General features: G+C 38.0%; 1 long non-coding RNA gene across 1 annotated transcript; it reads left to right on the top strand.

Annotated features, from left to right (window-relative positions):
• The first annotated feature begins 354 nt into the window (after nt 1-354).
• On the top strand, nt 355-3,297 carry LOC110369374. The gene is made up of 3 exons (XR_002428987.2): nt 355-937; nt 2,785-2,906; nt 3,162-3,297. It is a non-coding gene; the product is annotated as an uncharacterized LOC110369374 (long non-coding RNA).
• The last annotated feature ends 11,335 nt before the right edge of the window (nt 3,298-14,632 follow it).

Raw genomic sequence — 14,632 nt, 5'->3', positions numbered from 1 at the left:
CTTTGAGTTCCTTTGTTCCAACTAAGCATTGTTTAAACAGATATTGTTATGGACAAAATCTATCAATTTTTCCACCAGGATAACACACCATGTCACAAAGTCATCTCAAAATGGTTTCTTCAACATGCCAATGATTTCAGGGTACTTCGTGGACTCCACAGTCACCAGATCTCAATTCAACAGAGCACTTTTGGGATGCAGTGCAACAGGAGATGCACAATATTGATGTTCAGAAAGAACTGAATGAAAGGCCGGCTGCCTCCGATTCAAGCCTGTTTGCTGTTGTGATGACCCGGATAACGGAGAATTTGCATAGGCATTATTGATGTTCTACAAAGGGGTCAATTGAGTGAGACCACTTAATAAGAGAATCATGTTCATGTTGTCCAAATGAATATTTTGTGATTACTAGCCACTGCCCAGTGGCAAATGTGCTACTGGTGGTTTCCTTTGACTGTTTTACAATAATAATCATGGTTTAAATTTTACTGCCAGTCTTGAATACTATTGCTGACCTCTTAAATCTTCTCACTTAGAGTTTACCATTGTAAAGGTTCTATCCACCATAGCAATGGACTATTTCTGAAGTCTTGTAAAATGAATTAATTAACCATGACAATAGGTCTTTCGTTGTCTTTCCCTGTTACCAGATACAAATTTGTGCCAATGCAGTCATATCATCAAGCATCAAAGTCAGTCTCACCTTGAACCAAAATGGCCTTTATTGTTAACTGATTCTCAAGAAATTATGTGTCTTTGTGTTTGTATGAGAGCGGATTTCTGTGCATGGGGATGAAGCTTAGAGGTGTATGGGGGATGATTAGCCAGAAGGCCGTCTGGGAGCATGGCACACACTCCATCTGGACACACAGTCACTGTGAAAAAGAGTGTGAAAGAGAAGGATAAAGACACACACAAGGAGACGGAGAGAGAGAAGGTGAGATTATGATGTTTGAATTTTTAAAAGCAACCTGTAAAATTTCCTCTCTTACACCAATGTTCTTGTTTTTCACATTATCTGTTTTCATTAACTTATTTTATACAAGGTGATGAAAATGAAGTAAAGTGACTAAATTAACTGTTTTTCCATTATTTTGTTTGTGCTAAGAAAACAAGTCTCACACCAGTCAAGCATTAAAGTGGTAAAAATTTTGTGTTTCAGTATTTAAAAGTGAAGACCAAGAAACAAAACAAAAACCTACCTACATAACAATTTGTTGGATAAAAATCGAAAAAAAGCATGTATTACTAGAATCCCAGAAGAAGAGCCGCAACCACCAGTTGTGTTAGAAGTTGACTATTTCTATTGAATAATGATGTTTTCAGGTATACGTTAAAAAGTATGTATCCTCTTATCAAATCATAGCTTGTTGATATTTCAGTCCTAATTTATGTTGTCAGATAGGTTCTATTTTCTTTTGATTTCTTGATCACCAGTGCCCGTATTCACAAAGATTCTCAAAGTCTTTTCAGAGAGCTCTTATTTTAGTCTAGAAATTCCTACCTAGGAGTTTTAGCTTAAGAGTGATTCATATAGCTGTGACTCTAAGTAAAAAATTACAGAAATTTTTATCTTAGTGAGGAGGTGTGGTGAACTCGTGACTAGGTGTGATGCATGTTTCCGGAAATGTGAGTAAGTCCCTTTTTGAATAACTGCATATACGCAAGGTTGTCTTATCTGCTCTTGCTTACTTCTTTCTACTGAGGCCTTCCTCTTCTTCACATAAACTTGTACGTAGTTTGCTTCTTGCGACTTTCAGCCATTTTCAAAGTATACGGTGAGAGCATCAGAGCTACAATGAACAGTTAAAACTGAAGCTAACTGGATACATAAACACTAGAAGGGTGGATACGCAGCCAGCAAGTGTAAATGAACAAGGGAGATGCAAGCACGTTGGCATTATATGAGCATGTCAGAATGATTGCCATGTAGGACAATCAATATGTAAGGCAATACTCAAGGCACAGATGGGTGTGTGGGCAGGAAAAATCCTCTGACCAATCACTGCCATTCGGTCCAAATGGCGGTGATTGGTCTCAGTTTTTACAGTCCTGCAGCTATCTAATATTTGAACATCATTTTTCTGCATAATGACTACTGTCAGGATAGCAGGACCATTTCATGCAGTATAATAAAAGTGTTTCTGAACAGGAATATCCACTATAGCTTTAAGAGCTGTGATTGGGTGAAAGTACAAAAAAACTAATGTTCTCTTGGTAATCAAAGGAGAGAAGTTAACCGATTAGACTGGATTAAGAAATGTGTGACATGGTGATGAAACTTAGCAATATTAAAAGGACAGTGTGTAACTAATTTAGGTTTTTATAAGCAAAGATCAAGTTTGCTTTCATAAATACGTACATATTGTGCCAAAGTCTCATAAGAATTCCATAAAAAAATGAAAGAGTTCTCATAGCTTAGAATGAGTACATATATAAACACAAAGGTGATGATGCACCCAATGGAAGACGGGATATTGCATTGTAATTTTTTATTACAGTAGCCAAAAGGGGAAAACTTGTTAGTGTCATGGTTTAGTTTTGGTCTGGCCTTTTCTCTGTTATTTTTCAGTTCCTCCTCCTGTCACTCAGCTCACCCTCCACTCCCTCAGCAATCAGTCACACCTGTTAGGCCCTAATCAGTCAGAACTCACTCCACCTGCCAGCCTCCCTACATAAGCTCCCTTCAGTTTGCTCCTGGTCGCTGGCTTGTATTCAGTCATCCAACACCTCGCCTGTCAGTTCCAGTCCACGTCCTTCACGTCTTGCTCCCTGTTTGTTCAGTTAAGTAGCTGTTTGCTGCGCTGCTGGATTCTGCTCCTTCGTCTTCGCCTGGAACAGGGACACGCCTCCCTGTCCTCCACCCCCACCTCCAGATGACACTTTAAAGAAATCTGCAAGAAAAGGTAATTGATCTAAATAGCCTACATCATTATAAATAATAAATAAACAAAAGAAAAATATATAAATAACGTTTCTATATCTGTACATGCGAGATTATCTTGGATATATTTTAAGGAGTTTTCCACTGGGATAAATATCTGGATCACACATCTAATTATAAAATAAAACAGAGCCTGTCTTAACTCTGTCTGTTTTGAAACTGTGTGTTGGAAGGTTTTTTTGGAAGATTTTAACAGAAGTGAAATAATTTTTATCAGCTTGATTTTGCAGGACTCATAGACGGCGGGGACCAGTGACAGCGGCAAGTGTTGACAGACCTAGACCTCCCTGGAGCCGCTGTAGGTGCCAGGGACAGACTTGTCCTTCTTACGGCTGTTTTCAGTAAATTAACTCTGTGACCAAACAATATCTATAGGCCAACTTTTATATGAGATCTTTTGTCTTAGTAATGGTGGGGCGAGGACACATTAATAAAAAATATTTTAACTGCAGTGAAATGATTTAATTATTCTCGAGCTTACTCTCCCGGCTCGCTGTCAAACCTCGCCCAGCTAGAGCCTGTTTTGGAGCGTCCAACGCTCACAAAGCAACCCGGTGCTCACCCGGTGGATGTCAGACACATCTAGTTGTATATTAAAGCTTTATTTTAGATCTTTTATCTCTTTTACAATGGTGGGAGCTGGGAGAACATGTTAATAATAAAAAAAAGATGTCAACCGCAGTAAGATTAATTTTATCGATTTGGTTAGGCACAGACTTCCTCCTTGCAACCAGCTGTGAAGGCGTGAGAGCATTGACTAAGATCGAGTTGCCTGAAGTGGCCGCTGCCTCGCCCGGGGGATGTTAGACAGACAAGGTTCATATTTAAAGCTTTATATTAGATCTTTTATCTCAGCTGAGGAGAACAAAAGATTTTGAAAGACCCAAGCGCTTTGATTGCATACTTTTTACCAGGCATCGGGGCTGCTCTGTCAGCGGTGGGAGGGTGAGGCTTGACTGTGTTTGAGCTCTTTTCAGCGGCCACCTCTGTGAAAACACCACGCTGCTACCCCCGGGTGCTTTATACAGAAAGACGGGCCAGCAGCAGGAAAAGGCATACAGCTGCTGCCTTGTACCACAAGAGTTGGATGGATGGACACTTGAGAGACAAAACTTAACAGCTTTCAGAGTGAAATGAGAGAAAGCCTTGATAATTCCACGGATCTGATACAGCTCATCTGGGTATAGAAAGCTGATGTGTGCTTTTTTGTTTTTTTCCCCCTCTTTCAAGTGTGGTTCCTGGTTTGAAAACAATAAAATTTTATCTCTGTTTGATCAGGGGATCAAACCGGCAACCCATGGGTGACAGGACCACCCATCCCATATCTTTTAGCAAAATCTCTCTGACAGCAATGCATTTGTAATGTAAAATCCAGGCGATGTTGTAAGAGGTAAAGGGCATGCTGCTCCAGCAAGTAAGGGGTGTTTCATTTTGGGACAAATTACGATTACTGATTGGTCAGTTATTGACGAGCCTCTAATGACAGGTAGCGTCATATCAGTTGCTGAGGGGGTCATGAGAGGATGTTTATCCGGTCTAGAAAAGACCTATGACTGTGTCCCGTGAGGTACTATTTTGGGGGATGCTGCAGGAGTATGGTAACCTGACAACAGCCAGATGCATGTCTCGCTCCGCCTAGCTCCACTCACATACATCTGGGACACCGCCATAGGAATTGCCTTTATTGAAGGCTGGGCCTTATCAAAACTTCTTGCATATGATTGGATAAGCCACTTGTCTGTCATCTTTATTGACGTGCTATTTCAACCACTCACACCGAAGCTAACCCGTGACGCTGATGAGAGCGATGCAGGAAAAAAACACAACTTTTTTTTTTGTATGTGTTTGCGGCTCTAGAGGCACACGTTTTATTGACAGTGAGTTGACAGGAAGAGGGGGGAAGACAGGCGGCAAAGCGCCGCGGGTCGGAGTCGATCCTGGGCCGACCGTGTTGAGGACTAAAGGCCTCCTAATATGATTCACGCTAACCGCTCCGGGTCCGCGTCTGCGCATCCGCTGCAGACGCGGACGCGCCCCGGAAAACAAAACTTGCCAAATCCGGTCGGGAGAAGGGCGAAAACATGGTTTCCACCAACAAAAGCCTTCAGAGGCGTTCTCTGATGTTCTTTTAATGAAACAATATTAGGTAGATTGGACAACACAGAAGAAATAGCAGCATCAATGTTAACGCTTGAGAGCCGCCATTGCTATCAAAACAGTCTCACGTCATGGTCGCGTCTCTACTACATCACATCTATGAAATGCCAGCCCTGCGTCCTGATTGGCCAGACCATAAAATTGGTTGGAGAAATCACTTTCAACGGGCGATGTCCCAGATGTATGTGAGTGGAGCTAGGCGGAGCAACATACGTCTGGCTGTTGTCAGGTTAGGAGTATGGGGTGTCTGGGTGGCTTTTAAGGGCTGACGAGTCCTTCTATGCCCAAAGCAAGAACCGTGTCTTCATTTTTGGCAAAACGTTGACCCTGTTCCCAATTTGTGTTTCACTGTGCCAAGGCTGCGCCTTGTCACTGATCCTGTTTTTGATGTTCATTGAAAGGAGCTCAATTTGTGGTTATGGAGAGGAGGATTCTGGTTTGGAGATCTCATGAGCTCATCTTTGTTTTTTTTCGCAGATGAGGTGGCTCTGTTGGCTTCTACAGGACATGACCTCAAGTGTGCACTGGAGCGGTTTGCTACTGAGTGTGATGCAGCCAGGATAAAAGTCAGCTCTTGTGATGTAAATCTTCTGGGGGGCCACTCATTTTCACAGCGTTATGTTTCCAAGCGGAACCAATGACAGCACTCCCTCAGTGCTAAAGACAACCAGTTTTCTTCTGCTCACAGCAAGGAGTGAAGCATCTGCAGAGATGATTTTCAAAGTTATGTAACAACTGTTGAGGATAATATCCTTTCCCAGCTGGCGTTCAGTTTTAGGTCAGTTCGCCCTTATCAAGAGCTTGTTCCAAGTAAACATTTTTTAAGTCTATTGTCATGAACTAGTTCTTATTAAATTACCTTTTTTATCAAATATAGTTTTATCACACAGATCATATTAGAATCTGTTCAATATATTGAATTATTATTATTATTATATATATTATTATATATATAATAATATTATATATTATTATTATTATATATATTGATTATTTAATGTATAAATTGCAATCTTGCCATTGACAGCTCATATTTAGCTCCTGGATTTTTTCTTGTTCTCTTGGCTTTGTGTGGTGTGGCCAAACTCTCATAAAAGTTTTTCTCTTTACATATTTTTATCATCCTGTCATCAGAAGTTTGAACTGCACGCAACATTCTCATAGAAAGAGTTTTAATGGCAGCTGCTAGGTATTGCAATGTTGTTTTTGCTCTTTTTATATATGTTAGCTGACAAACTATTCAACATGTAATTGAAAACCAATATTTGTCCTGCTATTTCATCTTCACTCAACTCTACAATGGTCACACAACAAAGTGAGTAGTGACTAAATGCATAAATCTTCTTGCAGGTGTAAGTAGTAATAATATTTTGAAATGGGTCGGCCAGAATCCTAAATCCAATCCATCAGACAATCTTTGGAGGAAGCTAAAGATTTGTGTAATGAGAAGGAGGCATTCAAGTCCAATTTTCTGCTCTGTTCCAGTTTGTTGGATTCCAACTAGGTCAAGCTCCACGACTGCAATCATATCAAACAGGAAAAAGAATGCTAACAACGTCCAGTTTGTCAAGGTAAAATAAGGCAAAAAGAGATCGGTAACTAAAAATTAAAATCCTTTTTTTTAATATTCTCAATAAAGTTAAATATTGGATGCAAACTACATTTTTTGTGTTTTTCTTAATTTCATTTTCAGCTTCCATCTTTACTCCTTCAACCCATCTTGGTTGTAACTGTAAAATCTCTTGTCACATTGTAACAACCAATCAGGAACTGCATGTGGCTGTAACGTGGGGTAAGGGACTGCCGTGGACACAAAGCTGCTTTCTTTTAAGATCATCTTCCTGGGCAATGCTATAAGTTCCATCTCTATGACTACCTGCCCTTCGCCCCTGAGGGTCAACAGTATATTGAGCATGCTCCCGGAATTCAGACAAGAGGCACTGCCTCTTGTGTGGTATCTTTGCGACAGTGGCGCAGAGGTTAGGGACATTGTCCTGCGCCAGCCTGCGCTGAAAATTAATGACAATATTTTTTGAATCAGCACATGTGTTTTCAATGTACCATTATGTTTTTTTATGTACACGTCTCATTATCCTCTCATTATCCTTATCCTTTTGCCAGATCTCTAGTCTTATTCGCAACGGTATTCTCTGTTGGATTTTGACCACCATTTCATGATAGATTCCTCCACAAGAACTCCATATCAGCCTTATCATACAAATATATGTGTGCAAGAGTGAATTTATTTATCTATTTTTAAAAGATCTGATGATTTAACAAAATCGGCCACAGAAATATTTTACAGTTTACAACCAAGATGGGTTGAAGGAGTGAAGATGGGAGCTCAAAATGAGATTAAGAAAAACACAAAAAATATCTAGAGTCATTTGAAATGTCACCATACAAAGGGACAGAAGGAAAATAAGATGCACCAGCAGCTGTTGGTACATTTGGCTCATTTCAGCCTACTATTTATTTCTCACTTCTCAAGAATGCTCATCAAGGTTTTGGAAAAAAATGCCATACCCCATAAACTTAATCACATTTTGAAATGTTACAACCACAAACATTGTTATGCATGTTCTTGGGATAATTTCATTGCCACAATAGTGTAGTGAAAGGAAAAGAATACATCATTTAATTTCTTTTAAATAAATGAAAATTCAAAAGTATGCCGTGCCTTTGTTTTCTGCTCCTCTGAGTCAATAAAGTCACCCTGTCCAGCAGTTACAGCTGCAAGCACTTTGTCATATGTGACAATCAGATTTCCAAATTCATAGTCCAGTGACTGGTATTTTTGACAATTCTGCTTTACAAAATAATTCAAGCTCAGTCAGATTGGATCGATTGGTTCACCAAACATTGTCAAGCTTTGTCACAGATTCTCAATTGGATCCAGGTCTGATTTTGGAGTGATGGGTAGTGTTAGTTTATTGACAAAAATAGTGGGCTGCAGTTAATCCTTCAGAGCAAGAGATATGGAATCACTGAGAAGTATACAGAATCAACTTAGAGTCAAGATAAGAGACGGTGAGGAGGTGTACAGGAAGATGCTGGAGAGCAAGCTCCATCAAAACAATATGAGAGATGTGTGGTCAGGAATGAACAGGATAAAACACTTTAAGCAGGAGGAGGATCAGATAGATGGAAGTCTGGACAGAACCAATAAACTGAACATATTCTTCAACAGGTTCATTTCAGGAACAGGCTCAGTGCCCTCCTGTCGAGTCCATAGCCACAGTCATGCTTCTCTGCTTTGACCCAAAGCTTTGCTCTTACACTTCAAATATTTTATGTTCCTCCTCTGCCATGGACCCTTCTGCTTATTTATGTTTGTCTTCAACCAAATCCAAAGATACTGATGCTCCCTTCGCCAGGAGGTCCAAAAAAAGACCCCGTTGGCCTAAATTAGTAAGCAAATAATCAACTATCAGGACCCCCTGTAATTTGCTTATTGCCATGGAAAAAGGCCGCACTTTTTTGTTGATTGTCAGTGATGCAGAGAGAGAAATGGAGTAATCTGATGCTGTTTTGAGAAAAATGATTATTATTATTTTACAATAAAATAAGGTTGAAACATTAATGCATGATGTTCCATTAATTATAATACTGCATAAAAAAACAATTAAATTATTTTTTTTTAAAAGTTTCCTAATATTTCACACACCAGCTAAGCATATGCACGTACTCCAGCCCAATAGGTGGCAATAATACTCCTAGAGTTCTGTTGCCAGTTTAGAAGAAGACACACAGGAGTAGAAAGAAAGTTTTGTAAACAATGAAATAGAATAGATTGTATTCATAACTTTGTTGGCCGAAAAGAGTCACCATAGCACTTTGTCAAGATACATGTTAATGTGTGACATCAGCAGATTTAAATTTATGAAAACATGTTGCTGTGAGCACTGAGACCAGAACTAACTGAGGTAGGCCACCAACAAGAGACCAGATGACAGGCACAAATTCAGAAGGAGAAAATCTGATTTACTGTTCAAGTTCATGTATTTAAAATATATAGAAAGCAAACATTTGGCAAACATTTTTCATGTTTGCCATTTTATTTGGACCCAAGTGCAGGAATAACAGAAGTCAGGACATTGGTTTAAGAACATCTAATGAGAAAAAACAAAAACATACACATTAGAAACATTAGAAACAGGACACAAACTCAGTGTGCAGAAACAGGCAGAATAAGCGAGGGATCCAGTGTGTAATGGTGTTGTGTAGTTCTTGAATGATTCGCTCAAAATAACTAATAATTTTAATGAACGGACTGAACCAAATCACTTTATTAACTGATTTGTATATTTCTCAGTACAGTCGAGGAACAGGTCAGCGCACATCTCGGTCGGTACTGGAACTTCTGTGTTCTGTTGCGCTCGTGACTCTGAACATTCACTGCCCAGAGTGATTCATTCTACCATTCTCCCTTGCAGTGGATATGGTGTCAAGCCAAAGGGAATGGTATCTGTTTCTCCAAGCTAACAATCATTAGTCAATTCACGTGAAAAAAAAAAGGCTGTTCCAAGTTCCAAAAATTCAGAGGTGCACAACCTCGCGCCGCGGCAGCAAGTGGGGCCGGTGCTCAGGGGTGGGGATAGCATATTGCTGTAGTCCCCAGGCATGCATTCATAAAATAAGAAACGTATAAATAGGGTTGCTTTTCAAAAACGGAGGTAGAACAGGCTGGCTGATCACCAACCAGCAAAAGCCTTGCCCTGCAAAGGGCTCCAGCTGCAGCTGATAACACCAGCGGAGCAGGTTAGGGTTAGCAGAGTTAGGCAGAACTTGGGGAGTGGAGCATTTCTGGGTCTGCAGTTGTGATTGGTTGTGAGGATGTAATGACTCTAATATTAACCTATATGATAGGCTAGAATGCGTAAGGAAGGAAAACCGTTCTATTGAAGTTTTTCTTGACCCTTTTTTTTCCAATCATCGATATATGTCTATTGATCGATACATATTGTTATTGAATTATTGTCCAGCCCCACTGACAAGAATGGCAAAATGGTACAAAATAACTTGGTTTATTATTATTAGGTTTACAGTTCAGCTTGGATATTATTTTCTGTGCTGCATAGACCAGCTGGATGCAGTGAATCCAGATATAGTGCGTGATTGCTCATGTGCGCAGCTTCGAGGGAACAGCGCACCTTTTTTTCTTCTTCCTATTGCTACTGTCATCTTCCCATGATAATTTGTTAATTACTGATTTTAATTACTGATTTGATTTCCCCTTTACTAAATGATATCAATATATCAATGTGACTGTTTTTTTTTCCTTTTTGCTTGTTTTGCATATTTATCTGCCAACCTTTTTTTTGTATCCCTACATGTGATGGTACCCATGTAAAGATAACTATTAAACTCTTTGCTTGAATTCTATTAAATAAAGTTGATTTTCTAAAAAGATAAATGAAAAAAAAGAAACACCTGGTCTGCTGTCTGGATGATTATTTTTAAATGACTATAATGATGGACTTGAATCAGAAGAAATTACACTTCTTAATGGACGACCTTCCTCAATCCATTCTAAAGCTAAAATGATTTCCATCATCTCTCCTGTAAATACCAAGACTCTATCAGTAATTATTTTACCTGATTTGAAATTGAATTCTGGAGCGATGAAAGAAACCCCGTTTCTGTCATTTAAATCTTTTGATGCGTCTGTATACATTTGGACTTATCCATAATACATACGATCTAAATATGCTGAATGTAAATCGTAAATGTTTTATTTTCTCCTATTTTCCAACAAAGTAAAAACAACAACACTTTTAGATAATAGAGATGGATGAATTGGTGACTGAGGAACTATTTGACTAATATTTGTGGGAAACATTTCAAAATTCTTTATGTTTTCTACCGCCCAGCCAAATGTTGTTTTTTAATTATTTTTCTCCTTTTCCAACTAGATTTCAGAATCTCTTGACATGGATAATTTTGATTGTGACCTTTTAAATGTGACATTGTGACCTTTACATGACACAAGTTAAAAGTAGCTGTAATCTTCTCAGCTGAAGTGGCATTTCTCCCTTTTCTACTTGCAAAGCTGATGTTGAGTTGTTCTGATAGCACCTGTAAATAATCTCAAGGTTTAATACTGAATACTATCAATTTTGTTTAAGTAATGTGACTGAAGCTGACCCAAATGATAGACTGCTGGAATCAAATATAGAACATATTAAGCTTGTGTATATTGATTACAATGCTTTCCTCTCAGCTCTCCATTCACTCCTCATCAAACACGTCATTACATTTAAAGCTTTCTCACGTTTATACTTTTTTAATATGAACTTTCCCAGTAAGTAAGGTTATATGTGCAGTTTTAGATTTCCAGAAACTTTTATTCCTTGTAAAAGATAAAGTCTTGGTTTTATCTATTGAAATTTTGAAACCCCATTTAAAGGACCATTCTTCTATTTCATTAATTGCTTCTTGTACCTTTTTAACAATAAAATTTCAATTATTACCTTGCTTCAAATTTCTCCATCGTCAGCAAATAAAGAACACCCCATTCCATTCTATAAATTTCCAAATATATCATTAATCATAATGGCAAAAAACAAACAAAAAAAAAAAAAAAAAAACGATGGAATAACGACACTTCCATGAGGGGGACCACTTTCAACCAAAAAATGTTTCTGATAAACGTTGTCCTTTTCTGACTTGTATTGATAGATTGTGTAAAACATGTGTCATCCACCAAAACATTGAACTACTAATTCCCATCCCTCCCTTTTTTTATTTGATTAAAAAGCCCTTCCTTCTATCATATCATGTGTTTTCTCTATATCAAAAATCAGCCACCACACTCTCCTTAATAACTTGCTCTCTTCTGATTTCATGTTCTAAACATAAAATAGATTTATAGTGTTTCTACCTTTCCTAAATCCACTTTGAAATTTTGATAAACATCATCTCTTTTCTACAAAGCAAGTCAATCGTTCATTTATCATTCTTTCAATTATTTGACAGACATTATATGTGAAGTTAAAGCTACAGGTCTGAATTGCTGGATTTGAACGTTCTTTGGTTTTAGGATTGGTACTTAGGAACTTTAGGAGTGGAGGCCTAGTGGTTAGAGCAGAACGCTTGCGCTCTGAGAAGGTTGCAGGTACCCGGTCCGATCCCCGCAAACTGCCACTGTGAGTCCCTGAAAAAAACCCTTAGCCCCAGCCTGTTCCCTGGGTGCTTTTTATAGCTGCCCACTGCTCCCTAAGGGATATGGGTTAAATGCAGAAGATAAATTTAGTTGGAATATATAATTGCAATTACAAAGATTTCTCTTCACTTCCTTCTCTCTATGATTGCTTCTTTCCATGCTGTAGGTAACAAACCTTATATGATTCCAGTAAGACATTTTTACAAGCACTAAGCTGATTTATCATAATAAAAGAAATATTATTTTACATGGAGATTAGTTTTCCTAAGAGCATTAGTCAGTTCTGAAAACGGAAAAGTGAACATTTAATAAGTCACTGGATATTACAAAACTCTGTAGTTCTTCAGCACTTAAATTGATACAGCTGTGTACTTTAACAGACTTTCTGACCAAGATATTCACATTTTCTTCCTCTGTAACTGCAATAACATTTCCTTCTTTCATAACTGGATATCCATACTCTCTTTTAATCCCATTCATTCTTTTTTCCCCATTTTTCACAGTTCTTTTAACTAGAGCTTGTAACGATTTATGTTAAAAAAAGCTGATAACTCAGATTTCTGTTTAACAATATAAAAGCTTTATTTCTAGATTTTATTGCAACATCACATTCCTTTGTATACTGCGTAACAATTTTCTTCTTATATTTTCCTCTTTCCTTTGGATTGTATCATGTGCCACACCTGAAATGGCTTTACAAACAGAAAGATTTAAATGATCAACATCCATCATCATTTCAAAAGATCCACCTTTCTACACCTTCATCGTCACACGTTCCAATTTCCAAACCAATTTAAACTAGTACAGGATATTGATCACTTCTCATAGTTGGTTCTCCTAAAACATTCCAATTACTAATCCCTGCAAGACTATGTCATATCAAAATGAAGACTATTGCTGATTCAGATCCATTTCTAATATCGACGCTTGTCAGTGTTGAACTTACCAAACAGACAAGTATATATATATTTAGATATATATATATATATATACAGCATATATATATATATATATATATATATACAGCATCAGATATACTGAGGCAGAGGGTGAGAAATGGCAGGCAAATCAGATGAGCTAATCAGAGGAAATGAGGAACAGCTGAGGAGAAACACTGATACAAAGAACTCAGGGGTAAGGGTATACTGTACAAAATATCTCCATGCATAAAAAACAAGCATAAATAGAAAAGTTCAATGCAAAGAAATACACAAACAAAAAACATCAAACAGAGAGAAATTAACTAGTGTGGCAAAACCTAAATGGCAAAAATAACACCAAATATGGAAAGACCTTTAAGAAATGCTAAACAAGGATATTACTGAAAGACATGAACACTAAGTGAAAACCAAATCTTAACACCTCAGGGTCATGACATGTTTACCCATTGATTCAGTAGACAGACAAAATCTCATTTAAATTGAAAAATATCCCAATTGTGTCAAACATTTCCACTTGAAAAATATGCTTCGTTAAGAATAATTTCAAAACTTCTAATTGCTTGGTTCATTTTTAATGGTGTTGAATAACTAAAACAGTTAATTTTATACAAAAAAAAAGAAAAGAAATGAGAATGTAGAAAAAAATCCTTGCTGTATTTTCTTGTTCTGAATTGTTTCATTTATAAATGGTAAGTTTTAGAAAAATTTCAATAGGAAAGTGGCTATGAAAAGTATTTGCTGAATCTCTAGTCAATAACACAATAACTGCTGTCATTCATTTAATATTCAGTTGAACATAAAGCACAAATGAGTCAAAAGCTGTCTCTCCAAAACCTGTTATGTCTTTCCGTTTTCACTTCACTAGAGGACACAGATATTTCATTTAGCGCTTAGGAACCTGCACCAACTTAAGGAAATCAAAAATCATTGAAGAGACATTCTAGGGTTTGAGACCACAGGGGCTGCAGTCTTATACATTGACTCGTACTAAATGACTCTGAAACCAGTTACGCATGCTTTCTAGGTCAGTCACATGCGCTATTTGATCAGTTACCGAGCCCACTCTAAATTTACGTAATTCCAAATCTTGCAAACTCCCAACAACATAGATGCAGGGGTGTTGAGAGAACTGACCTGTGGCCTTACAATCAGTGCTTGCTGTGTTATGTAAGGGAAGCAGTGAGTGCTAGTCAGATCCTCCTACAGATGCCTGAGCAGTCACGACTAACGCCGGTGTTCTCCATCCATCCACTCAGCCTGGCTAACACAGACTTCACCTTACCCTCTGCTCCACAGTCCCACACAGATACACACATCCACTGCACTCTCACACTTCATCTACACTGGTTGGTTTGGAACAAAAAAACAAAAATTAAAAAATTGGAAAATTCACATGGTTTTAAAAACGTGTACAGTATGTTCAGT

This window comes from Fundulus heteroclitus, chromosome 7 (genome assembly GCF_011125445.2).
Source record: "Fundulus heteroclitus isolate FHET01 chromosome 7, MU-UCD_Fhet_4.1, whole genome shotgun sequence".
Taxonomy (NCBI): domain Eukaryota; kingdom Metazoa; phylum Chordata; class Actinopteri; order Cyprinodontiformes; family Fundulidae; genus Fundulus; species Fundulus heteroclitus.
This window is presented reverse-complemented; position numbering and strand designations above follow the sequence as displayed.